Source organism: Mustela erminea, chromosome 7 (assembly GCF_009829155.1).
Source record: "Mustela erminea isolate mMusErm1 chromosome 7, mMusErm1.Pri, whole genome shotgun sequence".
In the NCBI taxonomy this organism is placed as follows: domain Eukaryota; kingdom Metazoa; phylum Chordata; class Mammalia; order Carnivora; family Mustelidae; genus Mustela; species Mustela erminea.
The window spans coordinates 24204052-24215508 of NC_045620.1; the positions used below are offsets into that span (position 1 = coordinate 24204052).

At 38.8% G+C, this 11457-nt stretch overlaps 1 protein-coding gene across 2 annotated transcripts in view; it reads right to left on the minus strand.

Moving 5' to 3' along the window:
- The window catches only part of ASIP (agouti signaling protein), a 138821-nt gene extending 127376 nt beyond the window's left edge, over window positions 1-11445 (minus strand). The window contains exons 1-2 of one of the 2 annotated variants that reach the window (XM_032350923.1): window positions 11280-11445; window positions 9179-9306 (exon numbers count right to left, since the gene is read on the minus strand). The gene's annotated coding sequence lies outside the window, so the exon portion shown is untranslated. Of the gene's footprint in view, window positions 1-9178; window positions 9307-11153 lie in introns of both variants that reach the window. The other variant, XM_032350924.1, reaches the window with a different exon arrangement.
- Between the last annotated feature and the right edge of the window lie 12 nt (window positions 11446-11457).

The following is an 11457-nucleotide window of genomic DNA, read 5'->3' on the forward strand; positions in this document are numbered from 1 at the left end:
GTTTTGTAAATTTTAAAAATTTTATTATATTTATAATATAACATTAATATATTATATTTATTATAAAAAATAAAGATCCAACATCTTATACTTTTCTTCCCTCCAGTCTCCCAACAGTATTATATCTCAGTATTTTAAATTAAATCAATGTTCCACGTTAACCTTATAAGTGTGTTTCACTTCTGGGTCAATTAGTTCTATTATGATTACATTTACTTTCTTATACAACCTTTTTAAAAAAGATTTATTTATTTATTGGGTGGGGGGAGAGGCAGAGGGAGAGGGAGAGAATCTCCAACACACTCCCTGCTGAGCATGGAGCCCAATGCAGGCATGCAGGCTCTATCAGAAGACTCCAAGATTGTGACCTGAGCCGAAATGGAGAGTCGGATATTCAATCACTCAACAGACTGAGTCACCCAGGTGCCGTTCTTATACGACTTTTGTTCTTCTTGAAATTAATAAATCAGTTTTTTGTCTGCCAAATTTTCTATTATTATTATTATCACTAATTCTTTCAGGGATGTAAAAATGCTGAAACTATTTGCAACACCATCAAATGTGTCAGATACACTCCACCAGTTTTGCTGGAAACAGTCCACTGGAGCATTCCATCCTTCAGTCTAGGCTATTCCTCCCTCCCTCTGCTGTATAGCTGTCATGTTGGGATTTCCTCTCTTTTGTAGGTTAATCCCATTTCTTAAAACTTCTAGATTTGTCTTTCTTATTTCAGTAGTGTATATCCTCCAGTAGTGTTCCAGGAAAAGCTGGGAGGAGATGGGTAGTAAATTTTTGATCCTCACATGCCTGAAAATATCTTTAATTGTCTCACACTTGATTATATGATTTAGCATAGAATTCTAGGTTGAAAATAATTTTCTCTCAGAATTTTGAAAGCACTGTTTCACTGTCTTCTAGCACCCAGCATTAATGTTGAACTCAACTTTATTACCTACTCTTTTATAAGTAATCCATTCCCCTTTCCCTGATCTCTCCTTATCTGTCACCAAGATTTTTTTATCTTCTTTTTATCTCTTGTGTTTAGAAATTTCATGACGATGTCATAGTAGCTTTGGTTTTGTTTTTTTTTTCCTACATTATGTTGGGCATTTAGCAGGTTCTGCCAATCTGGACACTCATGTCCTTCAGTTATTAGAGATTTTCTTATAATTTCTTTGATAATTTCCTTCCCTCCATTTCTTTTCTTTTTCTAGAATCCTATTAGCCTCATGTTGGACCTTATGAATTCATCTTTTAATGATCTTTTCTCTCTCATTTTCCATTTCTTTTTGTTCTCTTTTCCAGGAGATTCCTCAATTTTATATATTAATACTACTTTGAATTATTTACTTTTGTTATTATATTTTTAATTTCCCAGAGCTGTTATCTTCTAATTGTTCCCTTTTTGAAGCATCTTGTCTTTGCTTTATGGATGCAGTATCTTATAATTATCTCTCAGAGGATTCTTACTGTCTTTTAAAATATATTCTTCTGATCTCTATATTGTCTCTGCTATTCTCTGAGTTTCTCCTTTTCTCTTCCATTTCTATTTGATGCTGTCTTTCTTGGTGAAGTTTATCTCAACTACCTGGTGGTCCTTTGGTGTCCCTTCATATCTAAGAATGAGTCACTGCAGAAGTATTTGGAAGGTCTGTGTTAACAGAAAGAGTTTGTCAGTTGGTAGGCTTTATTGTAGGATGATAAGGTGGGGACCCATTTGTTTTGTTAAGTAACAGTATCTATAGATCTTCCTTCTGGGGTTATTCAGTTTTAAGTTTCTCCCAAAATTACATCTCTGTTCTCCTGCCTAGAAAATATAAGCCTTGCTGTCAGCATTCCTGGAGTGAAATAGATTGAGAAGACTTGGCAAGTTTCATCATTCATCAGGTAGACATTCATCTGATCTGTTTCCAGTGTGGTATCCTCTTATTCCAACCTCCCCAACTATAATGTTTAGCTGTGCCTAGTATTTCAGTCTGGAGCATCTCTAGTTCAATTTTTTTTTTTAAACAGAATAAACTCCTAGGTTCTGCCAAAGAAATGAAACAGTAGTTGCTTAACTGAGCAGGATGAGGAAAGGACCTGGTAACTTAACTTCTTACACAAATTTTTAACCAATCCCCCTTTTTTCAGCCCCTCAGATATCTCTGCTGCTGTCATATTTGCTTCTTCCAATTCCAGTGTTCTGCAATATGAGACAGCTTGCCTTTCATTAGTATATGCCTCTCAAGCATTTGGAATCCAGTTTTCTCAGCTCAGCTTTCCATCTTTCACAAATTTGTTAATACCCCTCATCTGCTATTATCTTTCTTATTCTCTTTGTCCTTGTGGGCTAATAACTTCTAAAATATTAACTCATTGTCATTTTAGTGATTTGGGGAAGAGAAGAGGGATGAACACACGTATTTAATTTGTCCATATATAACAAGAATTGCCAGGCTTTCAAAATGCTCTGTCTTTTGCTTCTATAAAAAATATCAGAACCAGAAAAATCAGAAAGAAAATTCCATGCTCATGAGACGGATGTGGAAAAGTATGCATCTGAGAATTGTAGAACCTACTTTCAAGTGCTGTTATAGTCACTTATTGATTGGTTTATGTTAGGTAAGTTAACTTTTCTGACTGCTTCATCATCTGTAAAGTGGTGATGATTATTCCTACACAACCTATCTTATAACAACTAATGAAGATAATTGACATAAATGTACAAATACAGAACATGTAACATTATTGTTAACTATATCATTAATAGGCATAGTCAAATATATTTTGAGAGGCAGTGTTAACAGAGTACAAAGAGTATGGCCTTCAGTCATACATATCTGATCCATACTTGTCATTCCTTGTGTGATTTGGGTAAGTGACTTAACCTCTCTGAGCTTCATTTTCCGTGTTTATAAAATGAGTATAATATTATTAACCAGACAAGGCTGTTGTGAACATTAAATGAGATCTTGCATGTAACACAACTATTATAGAGCCTGACGCTTCTTAGACACTCAGCAGATTTACCCTCATACCTTCCTAATTTGGGACCAGCTTTCTTATGCTCACACGAAAATCCTGAGCTTGTATTTCCACAATTAATGCTAAACCACATTAGTAACTAGCATCTTAGGTCTTCAATAGTCCTCATAAAGGCTGTTTATTTGCTGTGTTCCTGGAACTAAATTATAAGGTGAGCAGCCCAAATTGTAAGAGTTCAGCATACATATCCTTTCAAGTGGTAAGAGGCTATTGCTGAGGCATCTTTAGGAATATTTTGTTGTGAAATAGGATGTGAAACTTGTGATGAATATTAAAGAGATCAGGGACACTGGAATACTGGAAAAAATACTACTGAAAAAATTATCTTGAGTTGTTGATTTGCTTTTGGTTTTGGTTTTGTTTCTGTCGGGCCCTCACATAAACCCAGAAGCCAAGCATCTCTATTATATTGTTTAAAGATGAAGAAATCAAGGCACAAGTGAAAAAAAAATGACTTGCACATGATTCACTGGTCATTGGGGAACAACTGAGATTAATCTTGGTCTTTTGACTCCCTGATCAGTGCTTGTGTTTTTTTAATAACATAAAATTCACAATTTTAACCATTTTTAAGTGTACAGTTCACTTAAGTACATTCACATCCTTGTGCAACCAATCTCCAGAACTCTCTTCATCTTGCAAAATTGAAACTCTGCCCCCATTAAACAACAACTCCCCATTCTTGCCCCAGGTCCAAACACCATTCTACTTTCTGTTTCTAGGAGAGTGACTACTCTAGGTACCTCATATAAATGGAAGTATGCACTATTCATCCCTTTGTGACTGGTTTATTTCATTTAGCATAATGCCCTCAAAGTTGCAATCTATGTTGCGATATGTGTCAGAATTGCCTTCCTTTTTAAGATCCAATAATATTCCATTGGATGTATATGCCACATTTTGCTTTTCCATCCATATCAACAGACACTGAGTTGTTTCTACTCTTGGCTACTATGAATAATGCTGCTGTAAACGTGGGTGTTTGAAATTTCTTTAAGATTCCCCTTTCAACTCTTTTGGGTACGTACACAGAAGCAGAATTGTTAGACCATATGGTGATTCTAATTTTTTGAGGACCCACCATACTGTTTTGAAGAACAGATATATATACAGCAGCTGTACCATTTTACATTCCCATCAATAGTGCACAAAGGTTCCAATTTCTCCACATCCTTGCTAACACTTGTTCTTTTCTGTTTTTCATTTTGCTTTGTTTTTATAATAGCTATCCTAACAATGTGAGGTAGTCTCATTCTATGGTTATCTTCAGAGTTTTGCAGTCTTTTTAGAGGACAAGACACTATGTGACCCTGGGGAACATCAACAACAATTTACAGCAAAAAAATCCTACTAGATTTAAGAATCTACTATAGGATCCAACAGTACACATAGCTCCTGCTCTCAAGGATTTTACAATCTAGCTGGAAAGAAAGAATATATGCACTTAAAAAAAATAAAAATGCAAGATAGAATAGTTTAAATGATATGTGCTACTGGGACACATAGCTGGCTCAACTCTTGATCTTGGGGTTGTGAGTTTGAACCCCACACTGGGTGTAGAAATTGCTTAAAAAATAAAAGTAAAATGTTTAAATAATATGTGCTACATCAATACAGAGAAGGATAAAATTATAAGTGGATGATTAGAAAAGGCTTAATTTAAAAAATTTTTAAAAGATTTTATTTATTTATTCAACAGAGAGAGAGGGAATACAAGCAGTGGGAGTGGGAGATGGAGAAGCAAGCTTCCACTGAGAAAGGAGCCTGATGCAGTGCTCCATCCCAGGACCCTGTGATTATGACCTGAGCTGAAGGTGTCTTAATGACTGAGCTACACCCAGGTGCCCCTAGAAAAGGCTTTAAAAAGTGAGTGGCACCTCAAACATTTTTAAAGGGAGGGTTTAAATTATCCAAGAGAAGAGAGGAGAAAATTAATTTATAAATCTCACTTATTTATTCATATATTCTTTCAATAAACATTTACTGTGCCAGAAACTGTGCCAGGTGTTGGGGTTACAAAGTCTCTCAAGAGCAAAGGAGTAAGAAATGCAATGAGTAGTGACAATCCAAGGTACTGAATGTACACATGGTGCACTGAATCACTCTTCTTTAAAAGCCTGCTGATATGTCAAGAAGACTGATAATCTCTTTTTATGGTGACTCATAAAGAGGATGTAAAGCACATTTCTTTCCAGACTATGCTCATACTCAATTGTTTCAAATGGAATACAGTTGAGAAATTTCTCATTTTCCCTTGGGAAGGAGACTGTGTTTAAGAAGCTAAAGCTATTGCAAGTTCGTTATTAGCACTCATACTTATGATGGGTTCTTTCTCCATACTCCATATGGGTTCTTTCATTCACAAACATGTGCTAGGCATTGGGAAAGCAAGGAAAGATGAATAAGACATAGATCCTACCTTCCAGGATCTCAAATATAGCTACAGTTTGAAAGGGCTGTAGTAGGGTAATGAGAGAAGACAAATAGAAGAAAAGAAATCACTTTCACCCTCTAGAGAAGTCATAAGCTTCTTTTAAAAAGTAACATATAAGCTGGATCTTAAAGGATGGCAGAAGCTCACCTGGGAAGAGAAGGGATAGATATTCTAGCCAGAAGAATGGCATATTCAGGAAATATTAAGTAATGTAGTGTGGCTGGAACTTAAAATACATGATAGGGAATAGTAAGAAGGGTAGAGACAGAGAATAGAGTGGTAGGTAACTGACTTTTAGGCAGGGGAGAAATATGATTGGATATTTTAAATTTTTATTTTATTTAAACTAACATACAATATATTATTAGTTTTGGAGGTAGAGTTCAGTGATTCATCAGTTGTATATAAACACAGTGCTCATTACATCACATGGTCCATCACCCAGTTACCACATCCCCCAACCCCTCCCCTCCAGCAAACCTCAGTTTGTTTTTCTTACGGTTTGTCTCCCTCTCTGAATTCATCTTGTTTTATTTTTCCCTCCCTTCCCCTATGATCCTCCATTTTGTTTCTTAAATGCCATATATATATAGTGAAGTCATATAATTGTCTTTCTCTGACTGACTTATTTCACTTAGCATAATACCTTCTCCTTCCATCCACATCATTGCAAAGGGCAAGATTTCTTTTTTGGTGGCTGAGTAATATTCCATTTTGTGTGTGTGTGTGTGTGTGTGTGTGTGTGTGTGTGTGTGTGTGTTTACACATCTTCTTTGTTCATTCATCTGTTGATGGGCCTGTGGGGTCTTTCCATAGTTTGGCTATTGTGGACATTGCTGCTATAAACACTGGGGTGTGGGTGCCCCTTTGCATCATTACATTCGTATCTCTGTGATACATACCCAATAGTGCAATTGCTGGGTCATAGGGTAGCTCTATTTTCAACTTTTTGAGGAACCTCCATATTGTTTTCCAGAATGGCTGCACTAGTTTGCATCCCAACCAACAGGTTAGGAGAGTTCCCTTTTCTCCATATCTTTGCCAACATCTATCATTTCCTAACTTGTTGATTTTAGCCATTCTGACTGGTATGAGGTGGTATCTCATTGTGTGTGTGTGGTTTATTTTATTTTATTTTATTTTATTTATTTGAGAGAGAGAGAGAAAGAGGGAGCACAGAGGGAGAGGGAGAAGCAGAATCTCCGCTGAGCAAGGAGCCTGATGCAGGGGTCGATCCCAGGACCCAGGGATCATGACCCAAGCCAAAGGCAGACACTCAACCAACCGAGCCACCCAGGTGCCCCTCTCATTGTGGTTTTGATTTGTGTTTCCTTGAAGTCAAGTGATGTTGAGTATTTTTTCATGTGTCTGTTTGCCATTTGGATGTCTTCTTTGGAGAAATGCCTGTTCATGTCTTCTGCCCATTTCTTGACTGGGTTATTTGTTCTTTGTGTGTTCAGTTTGATAAGTTCTTTATAGACTGTGGATACTAGCCCTTTATCTGTTGAGACATTTGCAAACATCTTCTCCCATTCTGTAGGCTGTCCTTTGGTTTTGTCAACTGTTTCCTTTGCTTGTACAAAAGCTTTTTATCTTGATGAAGTCCCAAAAGCTCATTTTTGCCTTTGTTTCCCTTGCCTTTAGAGACATGTCCAGCCAATAGTTGCCGTGTGCTGAGGTCACAGAGGTTGCTGCCTGTGTTCTCCTCTAGGATTTTGATGGATTCCTGTCTCACATTTAGATCTTTCATCCATTTTGAGTTGTACTACAGTTGATTTTAATTATATTAGCTCCAGTAAATTTTTTTATCCTATATGATTAAATAAAGCCTCCTACTTCAGCTACATCTCTATAAGCAATCATGTTAAAATTTTAGCACTATTGGATTTTTATCTATTAATTCAACAAATTATCCTCAAAGAATTTATATATATTCTAGAAGTGAAGTGAGATTATGAAAATCACAAGTAAACAACCTACCAATAAATTAAACAAATTGTGGGATGCCTGGGTGGCTCAGTTGGTTAAGCAGCTGCCTTCGGCTCAGGTCATGATCCCAGCGTCCTGGGATCGAGTCCCACATCGGGCTCCTTGCTCAGCAGGGAGCCTGCTTCTCCCTCTGTCTCTGCCTGCCATTCTGTCTGCCTGTGCTCGCTCTCTCCGCACCCCCCCTCTGGTAGATAAATAAAATCTTTTAAAAAAAATTAAACAAATTGTGTTAAGTGTTATGGAGAAAAAGGTAAAGAGGAAAATATTGTAGTATCCAAGAAAGACATGACAGTCACCTGGACCAAACTAGTGTGGTAGTGGAGATAGAGAGAAGTGGTTGGATTTGAGATTTATTTAGGACATAGAATCAACAAGACTTGATAATGAATTGGATGAAGAAGGTGACAAAAATGAAGGAATTGAGCTGACTCCTAGGTTTCTGACTTAAGCAACTGAGCAGAGAGCAGTACCCTTAATTTGTGAGATGAGGAAGACATGTGGTAGCATAGACCCAGAATTCTGTTTTTTTTTGTTTTTTTTTTTTTTTTTAAGATTTTATTTATTTATTTGATAGACAGAGATCACAAGTAGGCAGAGAGGCAGGCAGAGGAGAGGAGGAAGCAGGCTCCCTGCTGAGCAGAGAGCCCGATGCGGGGCTCGATCCCAGCACCCTGGGATCATGACCTGAGCCGAAGGCAGAGGCTTAACCCACTGAGCCACCCAGGCGCCCCAAGAATTCTGTTTTAAATACAGTGAGTTTGGGGTGCCTGGGTGGCTCAGTCATTAAGTGTCTGCCTTTGGCTCAGGTCATGATCCCAGGGTCCTGGGATCGAGCCCCGCATTGGGCTCTCTGCTCAGCAGGGAGCCTGCTTCTCTGTGCCTACTTGTGATCGCTGTCAAATAAATAAATAAAATAGTAAAAATAAATAAATAAATAAATAAATACAGTGACTTTGAGATCTCTATGAGATGAGCAAACATAGAGAAGTAGGTACTTGGATATGTGAGGCTGGAACTCAGTGGAGAGGTTTGGGTTGGAAATATGAATTTGGGTATCATTAATATAATGACAGTATGTAGAGATAGTATATTCATTATACTATAGCCTGATCAAATTGCTTAGAATTGGTAATTCCTAAATCTCCTCAGTGACAATATTATCTCATAAGTCATTTTTATATATGGCTAAATAATTAAGAATTCATTCCTACTAATTTAGATCCTAAAGGTTAACTCTATTTAAGATTTCTTTAGCGGGAACCTCACTATGCCTTCTGCCTACTATGTCAATCCAAAGATTAATTTAATTTCAGAGTTACCAGATGCTTCATTAATATCTCAGTGACTTTTCCCTTTCTTCACCAAAGCTAACTCTTAAAAGACCCTACATAATGAGGTAAAAATAGATGAAAGGGTTGCATAGGTTTGAATTTCTATGTGGATTAGAATATCTTCTGTTCTCTGTAAATTAAGTATTACTACAAGGATGCATGGACTTGCTTACCAAGTACAATGAGTATTGGACTAAGAATCATGAGATCTGGGTTCCAGTTCAAATACTACTACTATTTAATTTTATTTCATTCATGCCCTCTATTTTAATTATTTTAATTCATAGCCTCTACTAAAATAGGCCTGCTATTTTATGGGTCAAGTGAAGAGACTATGGATTATTTTAAAGCCTATGAAAACATAAAATTTCGTATACACTTGAAGGATTATCATTACCTTACTATTGAGTTGTGGGAGATCTGGAGTGGTGCTAAGCATCAGGAATGGCCCAAAGTGAAGATTTCAATAGTCTATTTCTGGATTTCTTACTATTTTTTGTGGACTCCATGACTTGGCTTCTGTATCTATAAAACAGAAAAATTACAATGATTTCTCTCACTGTTATGAGAAGAAAACTAATAAATGTCTATATATTTTGCAGAGATTCCTAAATGAAAGAGGTTAGGAAGATACAGGTGATTATTTGCATTGATGCTCTTATTAGCTTAGTCTAAGTAGGATCGTCTCTTGGAAAACCTGGAAAAGCTTAGCTATCATTGCTTTATGACTTCTGCCTGCTTTCCAGGAAACCTTGGCTTTCCTGGAAAACAAACTACTTCCTTGGGGGAATGTTTGAAATCTCTGAAGAGTCTCATGCAAGTAGCCATTTTAGGGAGGTCAGACCTGGGCCCCAGGAAGGTCAGACCTGGGCCCATGTTGTAAAGGAAAAGAAGTCTTTTCAGAAAAGTGGCCAAGGACTATTTGCTAAGCGTAACAGCATTTCCCAAACAGGGAGCAGAGGTACTATAAGGCCTCATTAAGACTTTTCGTGTCTTTGTTATTGTTAACTGAATAACTTAAGGGTGATTTCTACAGAGGTCCTCTCCACTTTCATCACTGGTCCTCTCCCTCTGTTTCTTCCCACTTCATTTGTCTTTGCTTTGTCTCAGTCTTCATTGTTCTAGTTGAACAGGTTTTTCAGAACTCTAGGCCACGCAGTTTCTCTCTCTTTTCAAGATCTTCCCATTTAAAGCAGTTTGGGGATTCTCATGTGGCAAATGTTTCTTACCTTTCAAAGACCCAGGAAGAGATAAATGGTATATGCCAGTGGCTCCCAAACACAGGGGATTTGGTAATGTTTGGAGACATTTTTGATTGTCACAACGAGACAGGGTGCCACTGACATGATGGAGGCCACGAATGCTACTGAACATCCTAAAATGCACAGAACAGCTCCCAACAACAAAGAATTATCTGGCCCCAGTTAAGCCTCTGCCTTCGGCTCAGGTCATGATCTCAGGGTCCTGGGATGGAGCCCCGCATTGGCCTCTCTGCTCAGCAGGGAGCCTGTTTCTCCCTCTCTCTCTGCCTGCCTCTCTGCCTACTTGTAATTTCTCTCTCTGTCAAATAAATAAATAAGATCTTTAAAAAAAAAAAAAAAAAAAAGAATTATCTGGCCCCAAAGGTCAATAATGCTGCTGTGGAGAAACACAGGTCTGAGCAGATATCAGCAGTTGAAGATTACTGAGCAGGTCCTGCAGCCTCCTTAGGGATGCAAAGTCTCACAGTGGTCAAGTGACAGCATGGTGTGTCTACCTCCTTGTAAGGAGACAGTAAGTCCAGCTTTGTTCAACTCTAGTGGTGGTGTCAGTGGTCTTTGGCTGGAGGCCATCCGCACTCGTGAGAGCCCCTTCAAAGATAACTGCTCTTATTATGGCTCAGGGGGAACTGCGTGATGCTCCCCAGAGCGTTCAAGCAGAGATTTCACGAACAAGTATTTTCAGGCTTCCTGACAGACTGGGGGCAGGCCGTCTCTTCTCAGGAGACATCTCTCCTCAAAACTATAGAGGAGGGGTACCTGGGTGGCTCAGGTCATGATCCCAGGGTGCTGGGATCGAGCCCCGCAGCCGGCTCTCTGCTCAGTGGGGAGCCTGCTTCCTCCTCTCTCTCTGCCTGTCTCTCTGCCTACTTGTGATCTCTGTCAAATAAATAAAATCTTTTAAAACAAACAAACAAACAAACAAAAACTACAGAGGAGACTTTTGGTTTCTGACCTCCCAACCTGGAATCCAACACGTTAGGTTTAAATTTCTCATTAAGTAAAGCCTCTCAGTGAGGTGCGCGCCTCTAGCTCCAACTTTTGAGTTCCTCAAAGACTAAAATACCTCCAGGGCGCATGGAGTAGGTAGTAGCAAGGAAACTTAAGCCCTACCGGGTTCTTATTACTGGGCGTCCCACCCACCACGCTAACTCAGGAGAAATGGCCCCGAATTCACTCCACAAGCCCTGCAGAAAAACGCGGAGACTGAGGTAACAGCCGTCAATTGCAAAAGCCAACCTTCAGTCCTTAGACTTCCTTAGACGTCGCACAAGCGCACGAACCGCTGGGCGCCCGTCCGGTAAGTGCCCGCCTCTTTTAGGCGAACTACAAATCCCAGCTTGCCGGCCGCCGCGCCGCGCCGTCGCCTGGTAACTCGCGCCAGACCGAGCGCTCTAGGTCGGCTCCTCTGCGCGCC